Source organism: Zalophus californianus, chromosome 1 (genome assembly GCF_009762305.2).
Source record: "Zalophus californianus isolate mZalCal1 chromosome 1, mZalCal1.pri.v2, whole genome shotgun sequence".
NCBI classification, from domain to species: domain Eukaryota; kingdom Metazoa; phylum Chordata; class Mammalia; order Carnivora; family Otariidae; genus Zalophus; species Zalophus californianus.
The window spans coordinates 11,246,470-11,253,979 of NC_045595.1; the positions used below are offsets into that span (position 1 = coordinate 11,246,470).

Sequence of the window (7,510 nt, forward strand, 5' to 3'; positions counted from 1 at the left end):
CTGGTATTCAAGATCTACAAAGAACTTCTCAAACTCAACACCCAAAAAACAGACAATCAAGTCAAATAATGGGCAGAAGATATGAAAAGGCAGTTCTCTGAAGAAGGCATAGAAATGGCTAACAGACACATGAAAAAATGTTCATCATCATTAGCCATCAGGGAAATTCAATCGAAACCACATTGAGAGAGCACCATACACCAGTTAGAATGGCAAAAATGGACAGGGCAAGAAACAACAAATGTTGGAGAGGTTGTGGAGAAACGGGAACCCTCTTACACTGTTGGTGGGAATGCAAGTTGGTACAGCCACTTTGGAAAACAGTGTGGAGGTGCCTCAAAAAACTAAAAATAGAGCTACCCTATGACCCAGCAATTGCACTCTTGGGTATTTACCCCAAAGGTACGGATGTAGTGAAAAGACGGGCCATATGCACCCCAATGTTCATAACAGCAATGTCCACAATAGCCAAACTGTGGAAAGAGCCCAGATGCCCTTCACCAGATGAATGGATAAAGAAGATGTGGTCCATATATACAATGGAATATTGCTCAGCCACCAGAAAGGATGAATACCCAACTTTTGCATCAACATGGGTGGGACTGGAGGAGATGATGCTAAGTGAAATAAGTCAAGCAGAGAAAGTCAATTATCATATGGTTTCACTTATTTGTGGAACATAAGGAACAGCATGGACGACATTAGGAGAAGGAAGGGAAAAATGGGGGGTGGGAATGGGAGGGAGAGATGAACCATGAGAGACTATGGACTCTGAGACACAAAAGGGTTTTAGAGGGGAGGGGGGATGGGTTAGCCCAGTGATGGGTATCAAGGAGGGCATGTACTGCATGGAGCACTAAGTGTATATGAAAACAACAAATTGTGGATCACTACATCAAAAACTAACGATGTATTGTATGGTGATTAACATAACATAATAAAATTAAATTAAAAAAATAAAAGAAAACAGAAAAAAAAGAAAAAGAAAAGAGCCTAAGTGAATAACCTAACTGTTCAAATGATGCAAAGACCTAGAAAGAGAACAACAAAATAAGTCCCAAGCAGCAGAGGAAAAGAAATAAGAAATATCAGAGCATACAGAAAACCAATAGAAAAGATTCACAAAGCTAGGAGATAATTTTTGAAAAGCTAAGCAAAATTGACAAACCATTTGTTAGAGCAAAAAAAAGGGGGGGTGGGGGAGAAGATGCAAATAAATAAAATCAGCAGCAAAACATCATAAGTAAAGAATTGAATGACAGAGTGAAAACACTTACTGTTCACTCACACTATAACATTCCTAACAATATTTTTACAGAGAGAGATATCAATTTTATGGCAATGGAAGGAGTAATATTTGTAGGCAGCACTGGAAATTTTCATATGGAACAGCAAAATCATCCAATTTAATAATATAAAACCTGCAACCACATTCTTCACTTCAATCAATAGAGCCCTTTAAACATGGACACCAAGAATCCTACACTTCAATGAGTAGATGTACATCATCAAAAGCACATTTTCTACAAAGAACTAGGGTGTGATTAAAAATTTTGCTTCATCCTATTCCACGTTTTCTCTGACACTGAGCCCATATGAAGTCACTTGATTTATGCAAAATTTGTCTTTCTGTAGATTACACTTGGATTGTGATTTTCATAAGCAATTTTTGCCTTACTATTCTGTGCCAGGGATACTGTGGCTGCTGAGCTGATATGAGAACAGGATCCTAATGAGGATCGTAAAGCCCCATGATTAGCTACAAAACAAACTCGTAGGTTAAAGTCTATATTATCAGGAAGAGCATTTAAGGTAGTAGTGTAGAAAGGAATGGCAGACACAGAGTGAAAAACTGTGATCTCAGAATTTCCTGTACAATAAAATTATAAAAATAGCCTCAGTTGCAAAATATCGTTTATTCCATAAAACTAGTACAGTTCATCACTCCATAAGGCAAATGGAAATCTCCAAATTGTTTCAGATGCAGGTTTGGAACTGATTTGGAAATTAAGAAAACAAAAAAGAAAAAATTGTTGGCTATCAAAAGGAGCAGAAAGTTTAATAAAGCAGTTGAACTTTAGAAACGATGACATTCCAGGATACAAATAGAGGGATTAAGTTCTTATTTCATGATCCGATTAAAGAATCACAATTTCTGGCTGGTAGGCATTAGCCTGCAATAACAGGTACTTTTGGGGGGGGGGAATGGGCCTTTTATGGTTTCCCTCTGAAAAATACATTTAGGGCCCCCTTTATGTCTCTGTTCCTTGGCTGTAGATGAAGGGGTTCAGCATGGGCGTCACCACCGTGTACATCACCGAGGCTACTGCACTTGAGTGGGAGCTCTGGGGAGCAGCAGAGCTTAGGTACACTCCTAAGCCTGTACAATAAAATAAGGAGACAACGGAGAGGTGAGATGCACAGGTGGAAAACGCTTTGTACTTCCCCTGAGCTGATGAGATCCCACATATGGAGGAAACTATCTTAGAGTAAGAATAAAGGACACCAGCCAGAGGAGCAGCAACCAGCAGCACAGTTGTGAAATACATCACCATGTCATTAAGAAAGGTGTCAGAACAGGCAAGCTGGATGATCTGATTGAGTTCACGGAAAAAGTGGGGGGATTTCTAAGACTGTGCAGAAGAATAGCTGCAACACCATAAACGTTTGTAACAAGGAATGCAGAACACTCATGATCCAGGACACCAGAACCAGCAGTCCACAGAGCTGGGGGTTCATGGTGACCATGTAGTGTAGGGGGTGACAGATGGTCACAAAGCAGTTGTAAGCCATCACAGTCAGGAAAAAATTGTCCAAACCTACAAAAAGTGTGAAAAAGTCCATCTGCATGATGCAGCTTTCATAAGTTATGGTTTTTCTCTGTGTTTGTATATTTACCAGCATCTTGGGGGCAGTGGTGGAGGTGAAACAGATGTCTACAAGGGACAGGTTGGCAAGGAAGAAGTACATGGGGGTGTGGAGATGGGAGTCTGAGCTGATGGCCAGGAAAATGAGCAGGTTCCCAAGTATGGTGACCAGGTACATGGACAGGAACAGCCCAAAGAGGAAGCGTTGCAATTCTGGTTCCTCTGAAAATCCCAGAAAAAGAAATTCTGAAATTCACGTATCATTCTTCATTTCCATGTCATCGATGTGACCACCAAAATAAAAGAGAAAGAGCGTGACACAATCATGCATTATTAACCTGGCAAGTACATTATTGTTTATATTCTGCACTGGATACAAAGCCAACCCTCAAAAAGCAGGGAACAGTCTGAAAAGGAAATAAAATAATTCCATCTATGTGACATCCAAACGAATAAGACTATCACCTCACACCAGTCAGAATGGCTACTATAAAAAGACAAGAAGTGACAAGTGTTGCGGAGGATGTGGAGAGGAGGGAACCCTTGTTCATTGTTGGTGGGAATGCAAACTGGTGCCGCCACTGTGCAAAACACTATGAAGATTCCTCAAAAAGTTAAAAATAGGAATACCACATGATCAAGTAATTCCACTTCCCAAAGGAGACAAAAGCACTGATTTGAAAATATATATGCACCCAATGTGTATTGCAGCATTGTTTACAATAACCAAGATACAGAGGAGCCCAAGTGTCCATCGATAGATGAATGGATAAAGACGATTTGTATATATGTGTATACACATGTATGTATTGGAATATTACTCACACATAAAATAGAATGAGATTTTGCCATTTGCAACAACATGGATGGATCTAGAGGGTATAATGCTAAGTGAAATAAGTCAGTCATAGAAAGACAAATACCATACGATTTTACTCATATTTGATATTTAAGAAATAAAATAAATGAACAAAGAAAAAAAGAGGCAAACGAAAAAACAGACTCTTAACTATAGAGAACAAATTGCTGGTTACCAGAGGGAAGGTGGGTGGGGGTATGGGTGAAACAGGTGAAGGGAATCAAAAGTACACTCGTCATGATGAGTGCTGAGTAATGTGTACAACTGCTGAATCACTATATTGTACACTTGAAACTAATAAAACATTGCATGTCCATTATACAGAAATTTTAAAATAAATTTAAAAAATACAAAAGTCCCTGAAAGTCTTTATAATTATCAGAAAAATCCTCCAAGTAAAAAAATAAAACAAATAAAATCTGCAGACAAAACTATCTTAATTAAGGCAAGAAACTGAGAAGGAAGAAGTTACACATTAACTAATAGAATTTAAAACATTTCCATGACCAAAATAACTCCATAGAATTCAATAGAGAAGCAATCATCTGTAAGGACACTTGTGTGGCTCAATTGGTTCAGTGTGCAACTCTTGATTTCAGATCAGGTCATGATCTCAGGGTTGTGAGATCAAGCCCCAGGCCAAGCTCTGTACTGGCGTGGAACCTGCCTAAGATTCTCTCTCCTTGTCCCTCTACCCCTCCCTGCTAGCACTCTCTCTCTCAAAATAAAAAAGAGAGAGAGAGAGAAACAATAATCTGTAAAAATCATTTGAGATGCTGACACCTGTAGAAAATGGGCATATAATATATGGGCATATAATAATAATGGGCAAATCAAAATGGTGACCAAATATATGAATTTTGCTCAAATACACTAATCATTTATGAAAACAACATGAAATCTCTTCCACACCCATCAGTCTGTCAAAAAGTTTAAAGAGTTACCACATCAATTAGGATTGGAACTTTTAAACAGGTAGCAAAGAGGTACTTTTTAATTTTTATTGCAGAAATATGATGTGCTATAACATTTGGTGGAAATAATCTGAAAACAGCTATAAGTATTAAAAATATAGATATGCATTATTTACCTCAGGGTTTCTCAATCTCAGCACTATTGACATTCTGGCCCAGATCATTCTCTGAGGTGGGGTTTGTCCTGGGCATTATAGGATGTTTAGAGCACCCCTGGCCTCTAGTGACACCTCCCCAATCTGACAGCCTAAAATGTCTCTGGACATTTCTCCATGTCCCCTGGAGGACAAAATTGCCCCTGGTGGAGAACCAGCATTTTAACTCAATCTCAAAATATTTTTGTATGGTTGATATAATAGCAATTTAATGAGAAAGAATATGAAAAGTCCTCAAAAGTATAAATGACACACCCTGAAATACTAAGCAATCACTGAAATAATGAATTAGCATTATACTGGTTGTGGAGGTACGTCTGTAAGGTATTAATGAGGGAGACAAGTTATAAAAAAAAAGACTGCAACTGAGTTAAAGACCATTTACAATGAGCATAAGATTCTTTGTATATCTGTATATGAATTTATGTGTATGAATATTTGTGTGTGCATAATATAGAAGCTTAAATTTTAACTGGGTGATGGGTATTAAGGAGGCAACATGTGATGAGCACTGGGTGTTGTACACAACTAATGAATCTTTGAACACTACATCAAAAACTAATGATGTACTATATGTTGGCTAACTGAACATAATAAAAAAAAGAAACAGAGAGCTTATGGAACAAAGAATAGCAGTGAGAGTGAGGTTAGGTTAGGCACAGAGCTGTTTCAAACAACTGTCTGAAACACAATGACAATCTAAAACTAATTTTATAAAATACTACTAATGTAATGACATCGATGTGAATCACTAACTTGAGATTAAAGTGCTAAAGGCTTACATTTAGATACCACCTTACACCAGTTAGAATGGCAAAAAATGGACAAGGCAAGAAACAACAAATGTTGGAGAGGTTGTGGAGAAAGGGGAACCCTCTTACACTGTTGGTGGGAATGCAAGTTGGTACAGCCACTTTGGAAAACAGTGTGGAGGTGCCTCACAAAATTAAAAATAGAGCTACCCTATGGCCCAGACTTTGCACTCCTGGGTATTTACCCCAAAGATACAGATGTAGTGAAAAGAAGGGCCACATGCACCCCAATGTTCATAGCAGCAATGTCCACAATAGCCAAACTGTGGAAAGAGCTGAGATGCCCTTCAACAGATGAACGGATAAAGAAGATGTGGTCCATATATACAATGGCATATTGCTCAGCCATCAGAAAGGATGAATACCCACCATTTGCATCGACATGGATGGAACTGGAGGGGATTATGCTAAGTGAAATAAGTCAAGCAGAGAAAGACAATTATCATATGGTTTCACTTATATGTGCAACATAAGCATGGAGGACATTAGGAGAAGGAAGGGGAAAATGAAGGGGGGCGAATCAGAGGGGGAGACAAACCATGAGAGACTATTGACTACTGGAAACAAACTGAGGGTTTCAGAGGGGAGGAGGTGAGGGGATGGTTTAGCCCAGTGATGGGTATTAAGGAAGGCACGTATTGCATGGAACACTGGGTGTTATACACAAACAATGACCCATGGAACACTACATCAAAAACTAATGATGTACTGTATGGTGACTAACGTAACATTAAAATAATAAAATAAAATAAAACAAAAGGTTGCTGTGTCCAATATCAAAGAGGTTGCTGCCTGTGTTCTCCTCTAGGATTTTGATGGATTCCTGTCTCACATTTAGGTCTTTCATCCATTTTGAGTCTGTTTTTGGATATGGTATAAGGAAATGGTCCAGCTTCATTCTTCTGCATGTGGCTGTCCAATTTTCCCAACACCATTTGTTGAAGAGACTGTCTTTTTTCCATTGGATATTCTTTCCTGCTTTGTCAAAGATTAGTTGACCATAGGGTTGAGGGTCCATTTCTGGAGTGTCTATTCTGTTCCATTGATCTATGTGTCTGTTTTTGTGCCAGTACCATACTGTCTTGATGACTGCATCTTTGTAATAGAGCTTGAAGTCTGGAATGGTGATGCCAACAGTTTTGGTTTGCTTTTTCAACATTCCTTTGGTTATTAAGGATCTTTTCTGGTTCCATACAAATTTTAGGATTATTTGTTCCAATTCTGTGAAAAAAGTTGATGGTATTTTGATAGGGATTGCTTTAAATGTGTAGATTGCTCTGTGTAACATAGACATTTTAACAATACTTGTTCTTCCTTGTCTGCCACTCCCTCTGCTTGTGCTCTCTTGCTCTGAGAAATAAACAATATTTGTTCTTCCAATCCCCGAGCATGGAAAATTTTTCTATTTCTTTGTGTCTCCTTCAATTACTTTCATGTGTATTCAAAGGATCTGAGTACAGATCCTTTGCCCCTTTGGTTAGGTTTATTCCTAGGTATCTTATGGGTTTTGGTGCTATTATAAATGGAATCAATTCCTTAATTTCTTTTTCTACAGTTACATTGTTAGTGTATAGAAAAGCAACTGATTTCTGTACATTGGTTTTATATCCTGCCACTTTACTGAATTCCTGTACCAGTTCTAGCAATTTGGGGGTGGAGTCTTTTGGGTTTTCCACAGAAAGTATCATGTCATCTGCAAAGTGTGAGAGTTTGACTTCTTTGCCGATTTGGATGCCTTTGATTTCTTTTTGTTGTCTGATTGCTGTGGCTGGGACTTCTAATACTACGTTGGAATAGCAGTGGTGAGAGTGGACATCCCTGCCGCATTCCTGACCTTAGGGGG

At 38.6% G+C, this 7,510-nt stretch overlaps 1 pseudogene; it reads right to left on the reverse strand.

The window, feature by feature from the left end:
• Positions 1–2,214: 2,214 nt before the first annotated feature.
• Positions 2,215–3,174, reverse strand: LOC113917798 (annotated as a pseudogene).
• Between the last annotated feature and the right edge of the window lie 4,336 nt (positions 3,175–7,510).